At 32.9% G+C, this 12,430-nt stretch overlaps 1 long non-coding RNA gene across 1 annotated transcript; it reads left to right on the forward strand.

Annotated features, from left to right (window-relative positions):
* The first annotated feature begins 6,170 nt into the window (after nt 1–6,170).
* LOC145630512 (uncharacterized) lies at nt 6,171–6,630 on the forward strand. Its single transcript, XR_014112070.1, has 3 exons — nt 6,171–6,200; nt 6,280–6,453; nt 6,545–6,630. It is a non-coding gene; the product is annotated as an uncharacterized LOC145630512 (long non-coding RNA).
* Nucleotides 6,631–12,430: the final 5,800 nt, after the last annotated feature.

Below are 12,430 nucleotides of genomic sequence, written 5' to 3' on the forward strand. Positions count from 1 at the left end.
ATCTTTTTCCAAAAGGGATTTATTAGAAGATAAATATCTTTATTCAATAAAACCAAATCCCTAAAGGATATGCACGTATAAGGTAAATATATATATCATTAAAACTTACTTTTAACGACATGCATACTTAAGTTCCTATTAGGTTCCTTAACTCTAACAGTCTCTGAGTTCCTAACAAGTCAGTCACTCTAATTTCATTGACTGTTTGGAGTTCACCTTGGTTCTATATAGACTTGTTCCAGACTGACTTTTATGTCCAACATACTTACATGAATCCTAGAGTAATATACTTCTATTTCTCTGTCTTCATGTTGCTTCTCTGAAACTCTTGTTCTGGAATCCTGTAGTCTTGATATATTCTGGATCTTAGGGTTTGCCCCAGCAATACACCGGAACCAGGTCGTTACAACCCGTTTCGAAGTTTCTGTTAAGAAACTTCTTGAAGTTCCATTTCTTGAACTCTTCTTCTAACTTTACTTGTATCCTCATGGATCTTTTAAAGTTCCTCTGTTTCAGTTCCTTCTTCAACTCTCATAGTTTACTAAACCTGCAAACATCAAAACACTAGAAAATCCTTATTAAATGGAAGTTCGATCAATCATTACTATCATCATCAAAACCTCATAAGGGTCAACAAGTTGCCCCTTAGCTTTTTGATGATGACAAACTGAGCAAACTTCTGAGGATAACAAAGTAAAATAGAAGGTTAGTTTTTTCATTTATAAAAACAATAAAGAAAACTAAACTAAATAAAAAGACTCCTACACATACATGACCTATATATGCATAGGATACTTACCTCGTGAAGCTAACATATGCAAACACTTATTTACATAGTTACCTTCATGGTTCCTTAGCCATCATCGTGCTTATCAACTATAACACTTATCATTGTTCTTGTTCCTCTATTGCTTATCATATATTACTCAAGTTCCTTACATATATATCTGTCATTACTCAAGTTCCTTGTACCCTGTTCCAAGCATAACTTGTTCTTTCTATGCACAACTAAACAAACACGTTAGATATATAATCATCATTAGTTTACAATCATCAAAACCTAATTACTCAACAAATACCCTAAAAATAAAACGGTCGTCCTTCTCTCTCCTCTCACTCTGCCTCCTTCACTTTCTGCTATCCCTTCTCTCTCCTCTAGCTCTCCTTCTCGATCTCTCCTTCCTAATCTCTTCTCTTTCTCTTCGATCATCTCCGCTACAACAACAACAACAACACCGCAAAGCCGCCGCCACCACCGTAACATCACCACCACAAAGTTCGATGTTGTTACTCAATTTCCTCATTTTTTTCGGCCATTTTTTCCACCACCGTAACATCATCACCACCACCAGCGATTCCTCCTTTTTTTCGCACTTTCTCTCCCCCTCGTGATGAAATTAAAGGTTTTTAGCTCAAATTCGACCACGAAAACTCTAGATCTGGAGCTTTCATGGTCGAATTCGACCTTTATATCCCAAATTTAAGCTAATTTCGGGGGGGTTTTGGTGTAATTCGAGGTAAATTCTCTTTTTTTCTCACTTTTTTTTTTTGAGATTTTTGGTGGAATTCGAAGGTTTGAGGGTAATGTTTCTGGGTTAGCTTTGCGTTTTGGGTTTGATTTGGTTGCCGATGGTTGTGGTTTCATTTGGTTGCCGGTGGTTGTGGGTTTAATTTGAGGGTTTTTTTTTTTTTTGAATAGCTGAACACTATTTTTTTGGTTCCATATTACTAGATTTTTTGCTATTTTTTTTTTGCTTAATTTGGTTGCAATTGTTTTTTTTTTAATTTTTTTATTGTTCTATAATGTTTAAAAATTTCAGATTGTAGTTTATTGAGGATTTTTATTAATTTGGTGTCCAAATTTGATGCAGGTTTTACACTCCACACAGAAAAAGGATTCAAATATCAAGATGATGTAGATTTTGGTGTTTTAATTCGATGTTGTAATGTAATTTTTTTTTTTTTTTCTGAAATTATATATATATATATATATATATATATATATATATATATATATATATATATATATATATATATATATATGTCATTATTGAATTTATTTAATGAATATATATATGTGATTATTGTATGTATTTTGTTTTTAATATTATTTTCTATTAATTTTTAAGTAAAAAAAAGACAAAAAAAAATGTTTTTTTGGCACAAACAATGAATTAATTTTTTTTGGGATTTTTTGGCACCGATTATTCAGTGCCAATTCTGAGTTTTGCCACCGGTTTGAACCGGTGGCTTTTAAAATCACTTATTGGTACCCCCCACATTGGCACCGGTTCAAACCGGTGGCATTAAGGGGTTTTGAACCGGTGCCAATTTTGTTTTTTCACCTAGTGAATAGTCCTAATCATACGTTCCGCCTTCCCGTTTTGTGGAGACGTATTAGGACACGAATGTCGCCAAATCATGTCATGATTTTGAGAAAAAAATGGTGAAGCTGTCATTATCATATTCACGACCATTATCGCATTGTAAATAGACACATTGAATTGAGTTTTGACATACGAATGAAATTGCACAAATTTCGGATAAACCTCAGATTTGGATTTTAGTGGAAAAACCCATAAATAGTGAGAATTGTCATCAAGGAAAAGTAAATAATACCGAAAACCAGTATGACTATTAATAGGAAAAGTAAATAAATCAGTATGGATTATATCAAAGGGAGTACAAGTCTTAGTAGAAGAGACTGGAAAAGGAAGCCGACAGTGCTTGCCTAATTGACAACCATGACAAACAGTGAGGGCATCCCCTTTATTACATTGAATTAATTTTTGATTTCTAAGAAAGCGAAGAGCTTAATCACCCGGATGTCCCAATCGATTGTGCCCTACATCAGAGGAAAGAATCGCAAATGCAGTAGAAGGTGATGATGAAGAAGAATTTGGAGAGAGAGGATAAAGACTGCCAATACTATTGCACCTCGTCACTATTTTCCCCGTCCAGAGGTCCTTCACAGAGAAACCAAATGGGTCAAATTCAACAGAGACAAAATTATCGGTAGTGAATTGACGAACAAATACTAGATTCTTAATGATACTAGGAGCATAAAGAATGTGTTTAAGAGTAAGTGGGGGGAAAGGCTTAGATTGAGTAGTAGTGCCAGAGCCCTTAACTGGTATTTTAGATCCATCACCAAACTAAAATATGCGAATTAAAATAACGCCAATCAATTATAAAAGAGGGAATACCTGAAGCATTCATAAGATGGGAAGTAGCGCTAGTGTCCATATACCAATTAGGATCTGGAGATTGAAGACTCAAAGTGTTGAAGAAAGCCAGAAGATCAGTAGGCTGATAGGACGAACCAGGAGCAAGAAAGGCAGCATTAGGCTGCCGTGGAGCAGGGCCCAATAGCCCCTGCTGATTCTGAGGTACAGGGGGGCTGTTGCTGCCCTGACGGTGCCCGCCATTGCATTGGCATCGAGGGGTATGGACAGGGCGGATAGTAAGCAGCCCAAGGGAGAAAATAATATTGTTGCAATTGGTTCTGATTTTGCTGTAACCCCCGAGCACCACCTCCTTAACCGCCCCCACCCTTAGCGTTCTTCTTTCCACCCTTTGGCTTAACAGAGGACTGACCACCATTGTGCGATTGTGAAGAAGAATGAGAGACATCAGATGCAGCAAGCAGTACCGTGGAAGAGGAAGGCAAGGCACTTTTATTTTTCTCATGGCTGACGCGATCCAACTCAGGCATAGAACATGCTTTAGAAAAAGAAGGAAGTGGGTTCCCCTGTTGACAGAGTAGCCACCATGTCGTATTCCGGGGTCAATTTACCAGCCAATTGAAGAACCAGAAGTTCCTCAAAATTGGATGACCAATCGCAGCAAGTTGATCAGAGACCGTCTTCAACTGATGACAATAATCAGCAAGAGAAACACACGACTCTAATATAATTGAACCAAATTGATTTTCTAGATGCACAACTCTAGTGCCTTTGTTGTCCTGAAAAAGGTTACGTAACGTACCCAAACCACCTGAGCCGTAGCCTTTACATCAAGAACACGGTACAAGAACTCGGTTGAAATCGTGCCATGGATCCATTGAAGAACGACAACATCGAACCTTTGGATCAATATGATCAAGAACATTATAGACCTTGGCAGTGTTGCGGAAGAGTGTAGCCCATGGATAATAAAGCACCTTGTCACCGTCCAAAATAAGAGGTAAGTTTATGTATAAGAACTTTTTTCTTTGTTTATGTAAATGTTACTTTCTTTTATATTCAAATAAAGTTTGATTCTTTATTTAGGGGTAATTTTAATTTTCAATATACAATATTCATTTTACAGCAACTTCATTTGCCCGAAGCTTGCTAAAACCTTTTCAATATACTTGTGTATTTGCAAAAAGACTTGCGTGGATCTGGTCCACAATAATATTATTGTGGACCCGAGAGTTATACACACACAACTGTCATTATATTGAAAATAGTGCCCCTTATTTTAAACATACTAACCTTATTTTTAACATAGTAACCTTTATTATAACTTGTGTAACATTTACTCCCTCCGTTTTTTTATATGCATCACTTGGGAACACTAGTAGAAAAATGTACATTTGCGTCGCCATATTTGCGTCAATCATTCTAAGGAGCGAAGCAAATGTTTATTTTTACCATCCTTTTAAATTATTTGCGTCGCATATTATTCAAGAAGCGACGCAAAACTCAAGTGCATTTCAGCTTTCTATCATTTGCGTCGCTCCTATTTATTAAAGCGACGCAATTAATAAACTTATTTGCGTCACTCATTAGTTAGCAAGCGACGCAAATAAGTGATTAAGTAAATTGCATCACTCTTTTACTAATGAGCGACGCATATGAACTGTGTACAACATTATAAACAAGGTTATTTGCGTCGCTTTTTTATAATAAAGTGACGCAAATAACTCTTTTGGCTTTAGGTTTTTCTGCGTTTTTTGACCTTAGTTTTTCATCAGGTACGCCTACATTCACTATACAAAAAGAAAAAAAAAACAAGAGTTCTTAAATTCCAGCGAATTTCTACAGCAAAACACCCACAAATTTGTCTCTGAAATCCAACAAATTCGGCCAAAAACTTGCGTTTCCCCAGCAAATTTAACATCTAAAATCGCAGTGAAGTCGATGACCCATAATCGGCTACAAATCCGAACAATTTCAAGCAAAAATTTAGACCAAAAACCCTAAGAAATTAAACCCAGAAAAATTGATTGTTTCTGACCAAAAATCCCCCATTTCGAGCAAAAAATCAGCTCAAAAGCATACAAATTCGAACCCTAAAAACCCCAAAAAATTCAATTTCGGTCTTCAAGTTCGATTGGGGGATTTCGTGGGGGGATTTCTAGGGTTTTTGGCAGCGACGCAATATACCCTAAGAAATTCGTCCCATTTCAGTCATAAATAATTTTTGTTCGAATTTCAGTCAAGAAATTACAACAACAATAGTTTAAGTCAAGAAATTACAGCAACAATAATTGTTTGAATTACATCTTTTTCTGGGTTCAAGTCAAGAAATTACAGCAACAAAAATTCGAGCAATAACTGAAATTTTCGAGTGGAAAAATCGCTTAATTTCGCCCCAAAAAACCCGAGGAAGTTCAAGCAAATTACAGCAACAACAATTGAAGTTCGATTTCGGCTCGACATTGTTGAATTTTTGAAGTCAATTCCACCAATGGTAAGATTGCTTCTATTTATGTTCAATCTTTTCTTGGTAGATAGAATGTAGCATTTATATGAGTTTGTTATTATAAGAGTGGAATGGTGTTGTATGCATTGCTTTTTATCTTAGTCTCGGGCTACTGGGGTAGATTCTAAAACATTGCTAATTGCAGATCATTTGATCCTTGAGCTTAAGTAAAAATTGATATGTACTGTAATACACTTTGGTTATGCATGACATATTCATCCTTTGTTACATTAATTCACTTATGATTCTAGTCTATTAGCCGCTTCATCTATATATACTGCTTGGTTAGTTCTCATCTGGAAATATTTTTTTCTTATTGATTTCTAAATTTTGGTTGGTTTAAATCTTGGCAGTACTTGGATGAAAACTAGTCTTTGATTCTGAAGATTGTGGAAAGCCAGAATTCGGGGAAGATTAATGAGTGTGCTGAGTAAGCTTAATTTGCAAACTTTCAATCAACTTCTCAAAGGAGCTTGGTTGAATATTTCAGTTTTGCAAGTTTTTATGATGTAAGATATTCAAATTTCACTCTTCCCATATATACTTATTTATTACCATTTATAATGTTATTACATGATATATATGTAGGGCCTTGAGTGACTTACTCGATACGGAGGAAGTGGCTTCCATTGGATTCATGTGTCCGGAAATGATTTCAGAAACCTATTTGCATAGTGATGCTGATCGTATCCTACTATACATGACACATGTGATGGAAAAACAAAAATCTAAGCAGTTCATCTTATGCCCATACCATGAAAAGTATAAACTTTGAACTTTTATTTATTTGAACTTTGCAAATTGTTGATATTATTTTACTCTTTTACAAATGTGTGTCTAATTTATTATGTAGGAATCATTGGGTTCTTTTGGTCTTATGCATGGCTAAGCGTGAAGTCATCATCTTTGATTCTTTGAGGCAGAAGCGAAATTTAGCAATTAAGTTTGCAATGACAAAGTAAGTCTAGTTTGTTATTAATGTCATGATTTTATGTGTGTAAGGGTAATATATATGTTATTTGTTTCAAATGTGTAGCGCTTTTCGAAGTTTTAAGGCATTAAGTGGACAATCTAGGGGAAGTAAATTGACATGGCATTTGGGACATGTTACCTTAATTTCTTACCCTAACTTTTAGTTTCTTAATAATTGAAGTATAGCAATTTAATTCAACTTATAAATATATTACATGTAGTGTCCTCAACAATTGGGTGGACGTGAGTGTGGCTACTACGTCATGCGTTATATGTACGAAATACTTGAACATCACCATAGCAATGAAGATCTTATTCAGGTATGAGTTGTCAAATATTTCATTTTTGTTTGATAAATACAATTTGATGTTAGCTACAATCTTGAATTAAAACTTTCCTCTTGTATATTTGTTGTGTTGATAGGATTTTTCAAGAACTACACCGTACACCGAGGAGGAGATAAATGAGATCCGAGATATTTGGGCAGAGTATTTTATATGTAATGTTGAACTTTAGATTTACACTTAGCGCATGTTGGACTCTTGTTTTGGATTATAGGCTTGAAATGAATGAATTTGGTTAATTGGTGTTGGGATGATGAGTATAATGTCTATGATATTGAGATGTAAATTATTGGACAGGTTGTTAATATAATGCCGTCATTCGCAATTTTATGGGTAGGCCAAATTACAAAGGAGACTCTGCCGAATTTTACATTTGCATTATTCAATAATATTGCATTTTAATTTCAATTATATTAGCGTTAGCATATTACTTTATACCACTAGTAAGGAAAACAGGTACTACAAACATATACAAGGCAATTATTATATTATAATTAAAAAAAAAAATTACCTCATTTGCGTCACTCATTAAACAAACAAGTGACGCAAATACATCAGTTTTGTATTGTCTACTCAGTCATTTGCGTCACTCCTATATAAACAAGTGACGCAAATAACAAAAAATAAGTTTATCGGAAGAGTCATTTGCGTCGCTCTTTTATAAAGGAGTGACGCAAATAACAAAAAAAAGATTATCAGAAGAGACATTTGCGTCGCTCTTTTATAAAGGAGTGACGCAAATAACAAAAAAGAAGTTTATCAGAAGATACATTTGCGTCGCACTTTTATAAAGGAGTGACGCAAATAACAAAAAATAAGTTTATAAGAAGAGTTATTTGCGTCGCTCCTTTATAAAGGAGTGACGCAAATAACAAAAAATAAGTTTATCAAAAGATTCATTTGCGTCGCTTGTTTATAAAGGAGCGACGCAAATGACTCTTATTTGCGTCGCGAGCAGTTGCGTCGCTCATAGAAGTGACGCAAATACACTATAAATGAGCGACGCAAATAAGCCTTTTTCTACTAGTGGAATGCACATAGTTTTAGGAGATAAATATAATATTGTGAGTGGGTGAATAAATTATTATAATAAAAGTATGATGGAGACCATGAAAGAAAAAGTATGTGAGAGAGAATAGATATTTTATTATTTAAGTGGGGACATAGTAGAGAGAGAAATGATAAAATAATTTGAGTGGGGTTTAAAGTAAGAGAGAGAAATAATAAAATATAGTATAACTTTGCCAAATATAGAAGTGATGCATATAAAAAAAAACACCCATAAAAGGCAAGTGATGCATGTAAAAAAAACGGAGGGAGTAACATTATTGTGTACTTGAATACGACGTTATGACCCTAATTTTAACATAGTGACCATTATTATTCATATTGACCAGTCACCAGGGTATACAAATATTTCATTAAATAGCCTATATATTACCAAAATGACTTTTATTTCAACATAGTGACCTTATTATAGTGACTTTTTTTTTTATTAATAAAACATAGTTTCTCTAATATTAGTGGTCCAAAATAAATTAGTGTGAACCAGGTTCATTTATGAATTAGTAGTATATTTGAGGGAATCTAACATTCATCTAATAATGTCCATCTTGTTGAAATACGTATCTTTTACACCAATTGGTCTTGTATGGACCCGGTCTACAATAAATTATTGTAGACCCAAAATTTGACACTTTCAAATAATATAATCACATTTTGGATGATATAATCACTTTTTTAGATGATATAATTATCTTTTTGTGAGTCATATTTTGATCTCATATTAAACCATTTAATGAGATTATATAATTATCTTTAGGATGATAAAATTTAAAAATAATCTTTTGAATGATGTAATTTACTATTTGATACTTTTTATAATGATAAATTCACTTTTTGAGTGATACATTTACATAATAGTTTCAAGATGACATAATCACTTTTGTAATAATATAATCACATTTCGTATGATATAATCACATTCGTATGGTACACTAGAAGTTTGGGTCTACAATAAGTTATTGTAGACCGGGTCTATTCTAGTCTTAATAATTTTACACTACTTCTATTTTTTATTATTATTGCAATAAAGGGTATTAATTGTTTCAATAACGAACAAAGGTAGTAATAGAAATAGAGTGTACTATTAAAAAGGTTCAACAACCTAAGACAATCCTAAACATTATCAATATCTTTGTCTATATTAAAATAATATCATTATCAATATCTTTGTGTATATTAAAATATTTTCATTAATAATTTGAAAGTATAGTTATCCCTTTAGTATAGTTATCCAATATTTTTAGCTTTATTTTTTATAGATAAGAAATTTTGGTTTACTGCCTAAAATAGAATATAATTTATTTTCCTTCAAAAATATTACCTAATATCTTTATTGTAACTTGGCCCCAAAGAATTCTCTGTATAAACCTAAATGTTATTATAAATGTATGCAAGAAATTATTACACTGATCATATTATTTTGATCTCTATTCTTACCCTCCATCAAGTTTTCCATTTGTTAGCTACTTTTCCCTCCATCTTATTTTTTTCCTCCGACTTGTAAAACTAAACTAGACACAATGAAATCCATGAAATTGAAATTAGTAAAATTCACCATTGTTTATCCATCGTTGAATGAACCAGGAAAGACAATCCGAGCTTCAAAATTTGTAAACTTACCGGAATCTCTCTTTAATGATTCCAAACACATAACCAAACCCTTGAATAATTCTTCTACACAAAATCCAAAAACCCTAAAAACTCAAAAGAGTATTACCAAACCCTTAATTTCTAGTCACAAATCAAATTTACTTAAAAAACTTAAATCAAAATCCTTCAAAGAAGTGACCGCAAAGAGTACATCGATGCACTTGATTAAGGCTTCCGGTAATTCATTGCTGCCGCATAATGGGATCGTCACAAAGGCTGTCGGACGTAAAGCTGTCGTCTCTAAGGCAGTTGCTGTGCATAGTGTTCCAACACTCCCTCCAAGTGTTCTTGAGAAGAGAAGATATAGTAGAGATTACTCTTTCTTACTTGAAGCGAATTGAAGAAAATCATCAAGAATTGAGACGATATGTCGTTATTAATTAATTAGTTAGTTTTGGATTATGAATTATATATATCTAAATTGAATCTTTACGTTCTACTGTACTAGTATTGTTCTGTTTATTTTCAAGAGCTTTCTAAATTGATGCCTTGTTTTAGATTTGGGTAATTTATTTTGTTCTAAATTGATAATAATCAAATTTATTTTGTTGATAATAATCAAATTTATTTTGTTCATTCTTGTTCTAAATTGATAATAATGAAATTTATTTTGTTGTTATCATATTGTATATCAATTTCTTCCGAGTAATAGTTATAGTAAAAATTTGAATATGGACTTATGGTACTGAACATAAACATATTGTATCTGAGGAAAGGGATCGAAGGAACATAGTAATATCATCAAGAAAGTTGCGAGTTGCGGCGTTAATATGAGATCGATAAGATTGCATATCAAATACTACAAAAGAATGTGTTTACTTCTTTAATCAATTTTGTAAAAAGTCAATTTTAATCCTCAATCAACAATTTACATTAGTTTAAATAAATAAAGGGTTGACATTTGATCTATTACAGTGACTACAATATTATTATAACCATTTGAAAGCTGTCCTATCTAAATTATTGCTTAAAATAAGCTTCCATTCAAAACCACAACATTGTAATCATTATTATAGGAGTGACTTTCTCACGATGCGAACAATTGGAGCATTGTTCATACAATGGCTTCTTGTCACAGGTGAGGGTGGAAGCCCTTCTTACCATAGTAGGGCTAATATTTTATTGAAAGTAATGAATGTAAGAGCAAAGAAAAAATAAAAGAAAAATTTGTGAGAAAGGTCATTTTAAGTGGTCGACTTTGTGAAAAAGATTCAATTCTCATATACAAAAAAGTCCTTAATCCCATTTTGGTTCTAAATTGATGCCTTATTTTTCTATGAATTTTCTTTACCATACAATTATTTTCACAAAAGGGCTAATGTATATTGTTTTGGAATAGTTTGTAGTTTTGTGCTAATGCTGCTTCTACCATACGAATAAGAATATTCAAGTTGAGTAGTTGTTAATTATGGAATCAGTATTATATTAATTGTGTCATTCTTTAAATACTGTTCTCACTATTAGATTTCATCTGTGTTACTACATCATATATCTCTAAAAATCCCTGCCTTATAAAAAGTGGAAGAAAATTCTTATTAATAGAGTGAACACCACTTTAACCCTGAAATTGTTAATTTACATTTTTAACCCCATTCCATATTTTGATACTTTTGACTTGAGTCTTTGACCTTTCCTTTTTTTCTTCGGTGTATTTCTGCCTAATTACTCATCTTCTCCTCTCAAGCCTCAATAGCGTTTTTTCGTTCACTTTCCTCCTTTAATACCGACTTCTCAATAGCAATCTCATTTTTCATCATCTTATCTTATACGTAGTATATATTTGATCTCCTTCTTTATATTTCAGTAGATGATTGTTAGGTATAATTGATCGGGGGTATAGATTGTCCAAATCAAGATCATAAATATATAAACCTACTTTCATTTTCTTAAATAATAATCACCATCAATAAATAAAAAAAAAAAACCTACATTTTTTTAAAAAAAGATTTATAAATTAGGTACAGTAAATAATATTTCATGAAAAAGGGAGAATCGAGTCATTAGAATCAGAATGATACTATGTAAGTGAACTATGTGATGATAATTGTGATATAATTAGTTATCTATAATACTAAGGTCTTGTTAGGCAATTGGCTGCTGGCTTTTGGCTGTCGGCTGGTTTGACTGAGTGTTTGTATTGGTTTTTTTTTGTTGGCTGTTTGACTTTTTACTAGTCTAAAAACATGTTTGGTAAAATTGGCTGTTGGATGTTATAAGTAACTTAGGTAGCCAAAAGCCAAAAGGTCTTAGGTGCATCCTTATGCACCTAAGATAGGTGCAACAAGGGAAGGTCCAAAACGCGCGGCCCAAATTTATAACCCAGACAACATATCCGCGATCCGCAAAAATCAACACTACGCTCTACAAAATGAACATTTAGTAAAAAAAATATGAACATAAAAAAATGAACATTTAATAATAAAAAATGAACACGTAAAAAAATGAACATTTAGGGCCTGTTCTCTTACGTTGAAATTTAGCTCAGTTCAGTTCAGTTCAGCTCATCTCAGTTCAGTTTAGCTTAGTTCAATTCAGTTCAGTTCACTTCAGTTCAGCTCCTAGTTTCCTTCTCTGATAAAATATTCATATCAGTTCAGTTCAGTTTAGCTCAGTTCAGTTCAGTACGTTCATTTCAGTTCAACTCAGTTCAGTTCAATTCAATTCAGTTCATTGCAGTTCAGTTCAGTTCAGCTGAGTTCAATCAATGA

Source organism: Chenopodium album, chromosome 5 (genome assembly GCF_948465745.1).
Source record: "Chenopodium album chromosome 5, dcCheAlbu1.1, whole genome shotgun sequence".
NCBI lineage: Eukaryota > Viridiplantae > Streptophyta > Magnoliopsida > Caryophyllales > Amaranthaceae > Chenopodium > Chenopodium album.